Here is a 13,373-nt window from a genome sequence, read left to right as displayed (position 1 = left end):
ACTTCAGACCAGCATGTATAACAGACTCCATCACTGTTTGGGCAGCCAGATCAACAACTCACCTGCATTTTGGACTAAAGTTAGGACCCAGCCCTTAAAGCTGTTGGAACAAGCACTGCAAATGATGATGGCAAGACTGGCATGTATAAATAGCTACACCAAAGGGAGTCTTCCTGGAAAAGGTACTCAGAAGATTTTAGTCTTCATGATCTTGCAAAAAAATTAATGGAAATTTGGATCTAGTCCAGTGAATGAAAGGACCTGGAGACCCACCCTCCCTATTCACCCACACCCACACCAGCATCCCCTCAAAACCAGAAATGGCCGGTGTGCATGAAGCATGGGGGCAGGTCATGCAGGGCCTTTGGGGCCACAGGAAGGAGTTTGTGCCGTAGTCTGAGTGTGGTAGGAAGTCACTGAAGGGTTTTTGTATTTGCTGTTTGATTTGTTTTCTGATAGTGACAGATGTTTCCTCACAGCCCTCAGAAGGAACCAACCTTGTTGACAGCTTGATCTCAGACTTCAGTATCCAGGACTGTAAGATAAAAAATTTCCTTTTGTTCTAAGTCACTTGGTTTGTGGGACTTTGTCATGGCAGCCATAGCAAACTAATACACTACACTTAAAAAGTAAGAATAAACAGATGAACTTAATTTAATTTAATTTAGTTATCTTTTATTTTATCCCAAATGATATACTTTTGATATTTAATCAATATAAATTTATTAATGAGGTATTTCATCTAAACATGCATCTTGGGAAGATACTTTCTTCATCTTGCAAACCTGTTCTGGCTCTAATTGGAACATAATATCTGCTTTAAAGGGTTAATCCCAGAGAATTGGGAAAGCCATAAGCCTTTATAACTTTAAAATCCAAAGTCTTTTACCCAAGTGTGAAAAAGAATGTCTCTTTCTTTCTCTATGTTGTAGGGTTTCAGACACTCTGGTCCCTGAATTTTAGATCCAATTTTATGAGCTTGAGCCTTTATGACCTTTCTGGCGCTTTCAGGAACCCATAGCATCTGACACCTGAGGAGAGAAAGACCCACCACAGAATTTGCAACATTATACTGAGCTACTGACAGAAAGTTCTCGTGGTTCTCCAGCATCATGTCTTTATATAAGTTTTTCTGAGAGGGTTTCAGGATCCACATCCATGGCCACATCCTTGAAGGCCATGGCTCTCGCAAATTTAAGCCCATTCATAAGTCACCTATCATCAACACCTATGCCTCCTAGATAAAGTTCTTGAGCACTGATAATAGAGGAGGGACCTGAAACAAAATGTATTGATCATTTCCTTCTGGATAAAGAATTTTGGGAAAATTATATTTCTCAGCTGCTTTTGGTTTAAAAGAAAGGGGTCTGTGCCTGTTGCTTTAAAATCTTCAGGAGAAAAGTATGCTGATTGTGTTCAGTTGGATTAAAATAATGTTTTGTGTGTACTGATGTTGTCTCTTTGGTTTAAATTCTTCAGTGTGCATTTTCTAATTACTAGGACATTCTTCTGCATAACCACAATAAACCCCTCAATAACAGGAAATGGACAATGACATAATATTACCATTTAATCTAAGGACTCTCTTCAAATTTTGCCATTTTTTCAAATAATATATTTTTATTTCTTTTTCTTTTTCTTTTTCTCTTTTTTGTGGAAGATTAGCCCTGAGCTAACATCTGCTGCCAATTGTCCTCTCTTTACTGAGGCAGACTGTCCGTGAGCTAACATTCATGCCCATCTTCCACTACTTTATATGTGGGATGCCTGCCACAGCATGGCTTGACAAGTCGTGCGCAGGTCCACACCCGGGATCCGAACCTGCGAACACCAGGCCCTCAAAGCAGAACATGTGAACTTAACCGCTGTGCCACTGAGTCAGCCCCTCAAATAATATTTTTAAATCAAAAATGAAACAAAACTAAAAAAACCTAAAACAAATTCCTTCTCCCTTTCCTTCCTGTTTCAGGACCAGGTCCAGCCTGGCATGCTGTACTGAGTTGTCAGGTCTTGGATCTCAGTCTGCTTTTGTTTCATGGCATTGATGTTTTTGAAGAGCTCCCAGACAAGTTTTTGCTGAACACTACTCACTTTGAGTTTGTCTATTATTTCCTCATGAATAGAATCAGTTTATGTATTTTTGGTGGAAATGCCTCAGAATTGATGCTCTGTTCCCTATTATACCAAGAGAGCATAAAATTTATTTATCCCATTATCATTTCGTTGAATTGGTATCTACCAGGTCTCTGCACCATAAACGTAATTAATGTCTTCTGTACTTAGTACTTGAGAAGTATTAAGCATTAACATGTATTTTGGAGGAGATGTTTAGAGACTGTGCTCTGTGAACTTCCTGTCCCTCCTCAGACTTTCACCCACTGGAGCAACATCCATTGACATTCTCACCTAAAGCAGTTACTGCCATGATGTTTGTCAGTGGTGATTCTCTATTATGTCATTTCTTCTATACTTATAGTTGGCGTTTCACTGTGGAGTCCAGCTTTCTCTTCACTCTGTTTGTTTGTCTATATCTATAAATGTTTGTTTACTAAAAAAAGCAGACGATCTGTCCTGTTGCTTTACTGATATAAGGAATGCTTGGATTTCATTGGGATTAAGTTTTTTTTTTTTTACCTGTGTCAACTTGGACCAGTGGATTGAAAATAAGATAAATGGGTACCAACCTACCCTGTTTGTTTAAATTTATCAACAATTATCCACATTTAGTCACTGGCGGAAAAATAAATGAAAATGTTCTGATCTGGCATGATTGGCTTCACAAATTTTGAGTGTCTAGATAAGACTGTAGACTTTTAATAAGTTATAGATTGCTTAAGAGAAAATAGAAAGGGCTTCCTTCTCTCCAGAAAATAGAACATTCGAGTAGAAGCAATACTCCAAACACAGCCCATAGTCATCCTTCACCAGTTCATTCGTTGCTATAGAATTCATTCTGGTTCCACTCCATCTTGAGTGAGTAATCTCATTCCCACATCTGAAATGCTGAACTGCTCCTCTGGGAGGATCTCGAAGTCATGGAGGGGATGTCATCAGAAGCCTTTGCCCATGAGGACCTAGAAAAGCCCTTGTTCACAGGTCTCCGAGACAGTCCTCTCTGGTGGCAGAGGGGCACTCTGGCTCTCGGAGAAAGACAATGTGAAAACAAAACAAACAAACAAACAAAAAACCCAAAAAAACGTGTCAAGACAATTAAAATGGCTGTGATTAACTTACTTAAAATTTTCAAAAGTGAAAAACCTGGGCCAGCCCCATGGCCGAGTGGTTAGGTTCATGTTTCTGCTTTGGTAGCCTGGAGTTTGCCAGTTTGGATGCGGGGCATGGACGTGCACACCACTCATCAGGCCATGCTGAGGCAGTGTCCCACACAGAAGAACTAGAATGACCTACAACTAGGATATACAATTATGTACTGGGGTTTGGGGAGGAAAAAAAAGTCAAAAACCTGATGTGGGTTCGTTACTAAAATAATTCAACTTACAGAGAAATGTTGTTGACTAAGTGTCATGGAAAACATTCAAAAGATTTTAAAATTGAACTTTGGAAGGGATATGATCTGAGAACTTAACCTTTTCAAGGATGAGAAGTATTGATATCTTAAAAATCAAGGATGTGATAAAGTCAATATATAGCACACAAAACCCCTCTGACAAGACACAGAATCTCACCTAGGGAGATAAAAAATAAGGCAGAGGAAGCTTTTTAAAATCTCTCAGTAAGAGGCAACTAGTAATCCAGGGAAATTTTGTCCTCTTAACAGAGAGAAAACCAAATTCTAGCTTTATATTAATATAATATTGGTCCTCAAAGCCCCATTTAAAACAATTCTTCTACATAAACCCATTAGATCTGGGCCAGCTATGACCAGGGCAAAGAAAATTCACTCTAAACTTTTTGCTGTTGTCTATATCTGTTCAGGTTTTGTTGTACACTCTTCTCTTTCTCATTCTGGAAGAACCCGTCATCTCATATTAGGACCAAACTACTCTCTTTTTCCTTAAAATCTCATCCTACATATCTTTCATACTCTATTGTTCTCTTTCATATTTTCTCCTACTAGAGTTTCATTCATGGACGCATTATAATCTTAACCACAGAAATGTCTACTTCACAGAGAAAACTGGGAGGTGACTCATCGTGACCTGTCTGTTATGGCACAGCATTTTGCAGTGGACCATATGCATGTACATCCACATATGGTTATAACCATAGAAGTCCTTCCAGTAACATTCCCAATGTCACAGGATGAACACATTCACTAATACACACAAAAATATTCATAGACTGAAAATTATCCCTGGTAACTAATATTTCAGTGTGTTAACTTACTTAGGATTGATCTAGGTATTTAATTAATAGCCAATAATTAACTTAATTTAGCATAGGATAACGTTGGAAGTTACCAAAATATATTGCAAATTATCTTCAAGGTGACATACAACAAAGATGTAATTACTGTGGAAATAAAGCATCGGTAGAATAAATTCACTTTCCTTAATTTATGGGCATTTTAGAAATATTCAATTATTTTTCTCTAGAACCCTCAACTAGACCTCCCTGAAGGGGTTTTATAATCTAAATTAGTAACACGACTTGAAGGTGTGAAAATATTTCACATGCATATCTACATAAACATAGAGACAGACACAAAGTCAAAGCATATGACTTCAATTCTAAAACTTCAACTCACTGGTTTGTAGGAAAGAGGGGTGCTTCTCCTTGCTCCATCTGGACACTCTTACTGGGACTGTGTTTTTGGCAGATGGGGCAAGTTGAGGTCACCTGCTCAGTATGAGGCCTGAAGTGTCCCACCAATACTTGAGCAGGAGACCCCTTCAGGATGTCCTTTGCCATGATGTGTCATCCTATAGGGGTTGTGGATGAAATTTCAGGTGGGGGCCTGGGAGAGACCAAGTGGCCATCTGGCTGTCTCCAAAGCACATCCAACTGGATAAAACATCCAGCCTGTTTCCCATGAGTTTTTCAGCGTCAGGCAGCTCTTGGGGTCCCTGAGACCCTTGAGAGCCCACTTTGGAGGAGCAGACCTGAAGTCCCAGTGACTATAGTGCATTGAAGGGGCAGAAGTAGGTGGGGAAAGGTTTGAGGGGGTGGATAGAGGGAAAGAAGAGTAGAAGAGGGGCAAGTGTTGAAGGGGGACAGGTCAAAGGATCCAAGGGAGACGATAGGAAGGCCTAAGGTGTGAAGAAGGAGGAGCAAGAGTTTCTTAGCCCATTTACGCGGCTGTAATAGAATATCATGCACTAAGTGGCTTAAACAGCAAAATTTGTTTCTCATGGTTCTAGAGCCTGGGAAGTCCAAGATCAAGGCACCAGCAAATTTAGTGTCTGGTGAGGACCTTATACTTGCTTCATAGATGGCTATCTTTTTGCTGTGTGCGCAAGTGGAGGAAAGCGGGAGGGAGATGTCTGGAGTCTCTATAACAGCACTAATCCCAATAATGAGGGCTCCATTCTCATGACCTCCCAAAGTCCCCACCTCCTAATACTGTCACATTTGTGATTAGGATTTCAAAGCATGAATTTTGGGGGGCACAAACATTCATTCCATAATGGCAACAGAGAGGTCTTGGAAGTTCCCAAGTTGCCAATGGTGACCATTGAAATTCACAATGGTTTTTAGGAACAATTTGCTTTTTTTCTGAAGATATTGCTCTGAATTGATACCATACTGGTGAAGAACATAGTCAGCAGGAGAAGAGGAAGGAGAATGAAACTTGACCATGATATTGACAAACGAGTAAGCCAAAGGGGAAAACAATTTTGAAGGAGCCAGGAAAGAGTTCCCTTGATTAATTTCTTCACATAATCCCCAGGTCCAAGAGGTGAGGGATGCTAGGAAATGGAGTCAAAGCAGCTGCCTCTCAGAAAATCAACCACGTTAGCACCAAAACACATATGTGGTACTCTGAAACTCTCTGAACATGGAAAGCCAACCTTATTGTCTGAATTCGCATTAAAGGACAGGATTTCTTAGCAGGATTTTTGGAATTTACACCTCTCCCTGGGCACTGGTCCCTTCCTACCCCATTCTGAACTGACCCTCCCTGGGCTGGTGGAACTGATCTTTCCCTTTGCCGGGGAATCTCTGCAGTTTATGTCTCTCTAATCCCCATCATCTCCTGCAGTCCATGGTCTGAGAGATTTTCTAACCAGGGCCTGCCCTCCAGGAGAACAATGGACCTGGATTAGCACTCAATGAATCTGACCAGTGACTGAACAGACAATCTGAGTGTCTGTCACACAGAGTCATTCCCTCCTGCTGGGTCCAGGTACATCCCTCCCTTTGGTGCTGGGCATGTGGCACAGGTTCCTTGGCCAGAAGCACTTACGTTGTGTGTGGAGATATAATTCATATCCTTGTCTCCATTACTGTTCTCAAAGGCAGTCAGATTCTACTGTGTTGTCTTAGATTCTTTATTTGTCCATTGGCATCCATTTGTCACAGGGTCATTTGTATTAACTATATTTTCTTACTATTCTATATTCTTGAGGCTTATAAACAAAAAGTAAGAAAAACAGTTTAGCCTCACAGAGACACAAGCCATTCTAAAGCATTTAAAAAAAGAGGATGGGAGGGAAGGACTGAAGATATTGCAGACAGAGCACCAGCCCTTCCTCCACTCGCTCTGCCTCCAATCTGCTGGAGTCAGAAACAGTCACAACCGAAACCTCTGCTTGAAGCTGCAAAAAGCCTCAGACACAACAAAATAAAACAATACAAAGGCAAAAAGAGAGTGAAAAAGAGAAAAAAACCCGAGATACCAGGGAAGAAAATAAAAACTAATTGAATAAATTATGTATACATACATAATATTTTAATGTAAATAGATAATTTCTATATATGTATAATGTACAGCTATATGAAAACAAAGTTTCATAATTTGATCTAATTAAAAATTCAATATTTCAATTCCCGATTTATATAAGAAAGAATTCATCGAACACAGAGTTCAAAAATGACGCCAACTGGCTTTTGTGCCTCTATATCATAGGTTCTAAATTCTCGTGAGCATTTGCTAAAATGTACCAAGCAACAAAACTTCATGGACTTAATCAATGCTGGAGCTCAGATTATAGTTATACCTGGGGATCTCACCAAATTTAAGCATTGTACCCCCTATAATCTTAGGAAGGTAATCACACATAAAATTGAGGAATAATGGGTATTCTCACTTTAACTGCAGCCTCATCTAAATTTCCCATAGTCTTAGTACCCATGGTCCTAAAATATCCCACATTGGGCATAGACATAATGAATATTAAAATTTAGTTTTTGGTGCTTATAAACTGGTTTTATAAAAAGGAACCCCACAAACTCCCCAGGGTGAAATAGTTAATATGGCACAAATAAACTAAAACCAGAAACTTGAGGATAAAAATTGATATAAAAACCTCATTACAAGAGAGTTGATTATCACCATTCCTTCCCCATTTGACAGCCCAATCTTGCCTGTTCTTGAACCTGGAAAAAATAAAGGATGTCTCATCATAGATTACTAGAACCTCAAAAGTGTAGTTCCATCCACAGGGCCCCCAGACCTAATATCCAATATTATTAAAACTACTAATTCCACTCAATAAACAACCAGCAATCATTTTTCTCTCATAGATGGAGTGAACAAGTTCCATTCAGTGCCTGTGTCACAGCTTCTCAACTGCAGACTGACTCCGCCTCCAAAGGAATGCAACACACCCTTTCCTTGCTATCCATGGGACACCTCGATGATAGCCTATCCCACACTATCTACGCAGGCAAGAGCCTAAATGCATCCACCTTCCTCCAGGAGCACAGATATGATGTTACCTGATGACATCCTCCTCCAATGAGATTCACTCGACACATTTCATTCATTAAGGACACAAAAGTCCAATGTCTTTAGTCCTTTTTGAGTTCTGATGGCAATATGCTTCACTTAGAAATTCTACTTCCAAATTAAAATTAACAAACAATCCCATTAGTGCCCTCAGAGTTGCCTGTCCTGAAGAAACTTTGGCAACCTCTTCTCATGGCTCCTGGAGTCTCTGGACCACTTCTGATGCCATCAATTGCCTAAGGGCTTCTGATACAAGACACTGCCTTTCTCAGCTGTAGGTTGTACACTTTTGAAACAACAAATGCCTGGCTACCAGCTGGGCCTTCCTGGAAACCAAGGCCCTGAGCCTGTGACCTTTTGTCCCCAGCTGCCCATTATGCTTTGGGCCATGGAATAGCACTCTGCAAGCTTGGCATGGCTACAGAGACCTCCTTAAGACAGGATGAAGCCAAACCCAGGCCCTCTGGAATATACCACCTGTGAGAGGGAGTGGCTTTCTCTGTCCTCAGATCCTTGTCAGATATTAAAGGACGTCACCCCTCCTCCATACCCCTAGGCTAGCAGGGGAAACCCTTAGGATGAATTGAGTGAACAATGGTGGGAGATCATAGATCATGTACATGGCACTACACCACCATGCGTGATGCAGCTCAGTAGAATATTGCTACTTTCCATCCCTTAGCCAGGTGTCCAAGATAAATAATGGTATTCCAGCATCACTACGCTTTGCCAAGCTTCAGGCAGTGGTCTTAGCACTGGATTCCCTGGCCAACAAATGGTCCGTCTTCACATTTATCATAAACCATTGGGTCATTATCTAAAATTTTCCCCCTTTAGCATGCAGGACTCTGGGGCTCTCCTGCCTCACAGATACCCAATATATACTTAAAAATCACACATCTCCACATCTACTAAGGCCACAACACAAGGTCTTGCCAGACATATTTTTATTTCCTTTGATTCTCCAGACATTACTGGCAGTAACCAAGACACAGATTTTACTTCTCAAAATATGCAATGCTGGGCTCCTGAAAGAAACACTCAGTAGAACTTTCTGTCCCTGTTAGGTCCAAGATAACTGGTTTAATTAAGAGATAGAAGGGTCTCTTCAAACATCTCCCTCTAAAATTCTGAACTTTCAAATAAAGCCCTGGGTGGGTTCCTTTCTTGCCCCAGGCCTTGACTTATTTTTATAAATTTTCCATCTTGCCTCTATCCCAAGAGGGCTAGAGGCCAGATTGAAGGCCATGCTCTACTGTGACCAAATAACCATAGATGACCCCACAGGCCAGGCAGTCACTCAGTGAGATAGGACTCATTTGAACCTAGACTTCCACCAAAAAACAAAAACGAAAGACCTATCAAGTGCAGCTGCTCCCCATCCAGTGACTGCTGGTCTCATTCCCACTGGCCTGGCTGCTCTCACTGCTTATAATCTAGATGCCCACACCCTCCACGTGAGCCATGGTTTCAATGAAACACAGCAAATGCTGGACCCACAGCAACCCCAGTGGATACTCACTTGGAGAGGAGACCCAAGTCACACATCCCAGATGACATCATCCATTGGAGGTGACTTGACCCGCTGCTCCGAAGACACAGTCTGGGCACAAAATCTCCACACCAGTGACACCCATTGATACTTTTCCTAAGACACAAATTGGACCTGGGACATTCATTGCTTTGCTTCTTTTGGTGTAAGGGATCCTATTATGTTTCTGAGTTACTGCTTAGCCTTTCATCCTGATCTCCTCCTTGCTCCCTGCCTGAATGTCCACCCTACAGTCACATGTCTGAAGGGAATCTGGCAGAGGTTACCACTTGCACTATTTTAAAAGTTATTAGAGATTACTGCTTGCCCCAGGGGGCACTTTCTCCCCAGTGCCTTTTCCTATTCGTGGAAATCTCCATTATCATCTCTCCGAAGTCTCCCTAAACTTATGCCAAATAGCCATGGGCCCCATTGTTCTGTGTTGTCTTAGGTTCTGTATTGTTCTATTTCACATCCATTCATCCCAGGGACAATTTACTAACTATATTTCCTTACTTTCTGTATTCTCGAAGCTGTGATATTTGGGGACCTTACAGATCCTGAGAGAGACTGCCCCTCCCAGGACTTGTCAGTTCCTAAAGACGATGAACAGCTTAGTTGTGCAGGCCTCTCATATGCCAGACAACTACCTCCTTATCTTTTTCTATCTTTATAAAACTTTATTGTTTCAATTATCTAAAATTAGCATCTATTTCTTTTATAATTAAAAAAATAAAATATTATTTTCCCAGACTTATTGAGATAAAACTACCTCATTATCTATATCTCACACATGATATCAATATTTTCCCTGCTCTTAAGTGTCCCAGGCAACTAGAGACCACCTCTATAGCTCCAAGCTGTACTTTTTTTTCATCCTTATGACTGCTCACACCACCATGGATTCCTCAAACGAAGCCTTTGGTCTCAGTGTCAAGGGCATTCATGTGAGTCTTCAACTATCTTATTCTTTCCTCCAAACCACATCCCATCTCTCAAGGCCACATCCAAGTCTGGAAGAATGGCTCCCTCATGTTACCCATACCCCCAGCTCCAGTACTCTCCACCTATTTGGAGTCCTCAGCCTCTCCCTGAAGACTCACTGCCCCTCCCTAGTCCTCCTACATTCTCTTCACCATAAACCATGACTACACCCCATACCCTTCTTCCCTCCTTCCTCCCCTGATCCTTACAATTCCCCATTCCAACTCTTCTAGGACCCCATCCCACCAATGTTCTCCTCCCTACCTTCTGGTTTGCAATCTCCTCTTGGCTGGCAGCTCTCTCTATCATTCAGCCCACTTCTCAGAGGCCAACTTAAGTGGACAAAGCCCAAAAGAACCCAGAGGGTAGATCTATTTCCCAATTGCCAGGATCCTGTTTGTGGGGTATCTTTTAGATAAGCACACTGAGTTTGTGAAAATAGCATAGAAAGCAAAGAGATGAAGACATGAATGCCCGCAGAGGGTGCCAGCGATGACAGGGCAGTGAGGGCCTTAGGGGCCCATGACCAGGGCAGCATCTGTTTGTCTGATACAGCCTGGCTCTCACACCCATTGCCTTTTTGTTTTTTTTTTTTTGAGGAAGATCAGCCCTGAGCTAGCATCTTCTGTCAATCCTCCTCTTTTTGCTGAGGAAGACAGGCCCTAAGCTAACATCTGTGACATCTTCCTCTACTTTATATGTGAGACGCCTGCCACAGCATGGCTTGATGAGTGATGCTGTGTCTTCACCCGGGATCTGGACCGACGAACGCTGGGCTGCCGAAGTGGAGCATGCGAACTTAACTGCTGTGCCACTGGGCTGGCCCCCCACTGCCTTTTCAAGGAGTCCTTGTAACCCATGAGATGCTATGGTTCTATGACAGAATATCTTTGAAAAATCCATGTGATCTTCTCCCTCACATGCAAAGCGAAAATGTCTGTGGAATTGGAACAATGTTGGTGGTAAAGGGCACTTCTGGGTCTCTATCAAGTCACTGGTTTTTACCACACACATCGTTTGTTCAGTCTTCCCTCAATGTCAGTGAGGAGATCTTTCAAGATGTCCTGTGCCTGGTGTGCTATCCTATGGAGGCCATGGAGGAAATTTCAGACAAGAGACTAAGGAGAAGCAGGGGATCATCTGTGTTCTTCCAAAGCACATCTGAGTGGGCAAAACATCCAGCCTGTTTCCAAATTCTGTCCTGGAGGCCAAAATGCGAAAATGAGTTTCACTGTGCTGGAACCAAGGTGCCTTTCTGCAGGACCCTGCTCCACCCTTGGGCCCTGGGAGGATCTGTTTTCTTGCCTTTTCCAGCTTCTGGAAGCTATAATTCTTGGCTCATGGTCCCCCATCACATATACCTTCCCTCCCCTGCTCCCAAAGAGACATCTGCTCTTCTCCTTCTGTAGTTCAGGCTCCCTCTGCCTCTCTTTCTCTAGTAAGAACACTTGGGGTTACACGGAGGGACAATCCCAATAATCTAGAGTCATCTTTCATCTCATGATCTATAACTGATCACATGGGCAAAGTGTCTTGGCAGGGAATGTAACATTCACAGGTCCCCGGGATGAAACTCAAGATATCTTTGGGGGCAGTTTTCAGCCCTACACAGTATTAAAAGAACTTCAGAGTGTCTTATCTTCATATTTTCAGAAGCATTATGAAACTATCCTGTTCCAGTCTTGTGTGCTTGATTGTGGTAAAATGTCACCACAGTTGTACCTCCTCATGCTCCTGAGCCCTATAGGAGGGTCCAGTTGCTTTACACCCCTTTGGACATTTTCACGGTGAGGATCCTTCCTGACAATCTGGCCGGAGGATGGTAACGTTGGAATGAAAATAGGGCTGGAACCGATGCGCTGGCTCCTTGACAAGGAGCACTTCCTCCGGATGTGGGGCCAGCTTAAAGCAGCTCTGTGAATCTAGAAGAGGCAGACTCCTGGCCTGAAGTCATCCTGGGACAAGCTAACAGACATGCTCATTAAGTCTTCCAGGGATTCTGTTATTTCATTTATGAAAGACAAAACTTAGAATTTCTGATGAACAGTTTGGCTACATCTCTCAGGGATGAATTACAAATATTTCTGACACACAAATTAGTGACATGTCCAATGAACCAGTCACCAACATTCTTAAAACAGATGTCTACTCTTCTCCTGAAAGAGGTTCTTTTTTCTACTGGGCAAGATTGCTCCAGTTGAGCTTGAGGTGTCCAAAGAAAAGAGGATGAAATACAGAATGAGAATTATCAGTGGGATTGACAGATAGTTAAATCAGAGAAAAAAAATGAAAGGAGGAGGGAAAGGGTCCAGCTTGGTTAATGATCTCACACAGTCCCTGGCACTGAAGCCTTGGAACCTCTGCGTTGACCTCACCTCAGGTCATCTGAGAGTGGAGTGGGGAAGGTGAGTGAAGCCTTTGGAGGGTTGAGTTCAAGGAGACTGCAGAAAAGGGAACCAGAGCAACTGCTTCTTTGAAAAACTATCCTCATTAGCAACAGAACCAAGGATTGGAAAACTTAAGACTGTTACCATGTCTACACTACCCAAAGTGATCTACATATTTAATGCAATCCATATTAAAAGCTCGATGGCATATTTTTCAGAAATAGAAAAAAAATCATCCTCAAGGTCATATGGTATCTCAAAGGACCCTAAGGAGCCAAAAAATCTTGGAAAAAGTACAAAATTGGAGGCTTGCACATCCTGATTTCAAAACACATTACAAAGCTATAGTAAAAATAGAGTGGCACGGACATAAGGACAGACATATAGACCAATGGAATGGAATAAAGAGTCTAGAAATAAATCCTCCTGTACATGGTCAAGTGGTCTTTTAGAAGAGTGCCAAGACCACCCAGTGGGGAAAGAATCATCTCTTCAACCAAAGGTCTTGGGAAAATTGGATATCCACATGCAAAATTAACTTATACCATACAAAAATTAACTCAGAATTGATTAAAGATCTAAAAGTAAGACCCCAAACTATAACATTCACAGAAGAAAA

Source organism: Equus asinus, chromosome 26 (genome assembly GCF_041296235.1).
Source record: "Equus asinus isolate D_3611 breed Donkey chromosome 26, EquAss-T2T_v2, whole genome shotgun sequence".
NCBI lineage: Eukaryota > Metazoa > Chordata > Mammalia > Perissodactyla > Equidae > Equus > Equus asinus.
This window is presented reverse-complemented; position numbering follows the sequence as displayed.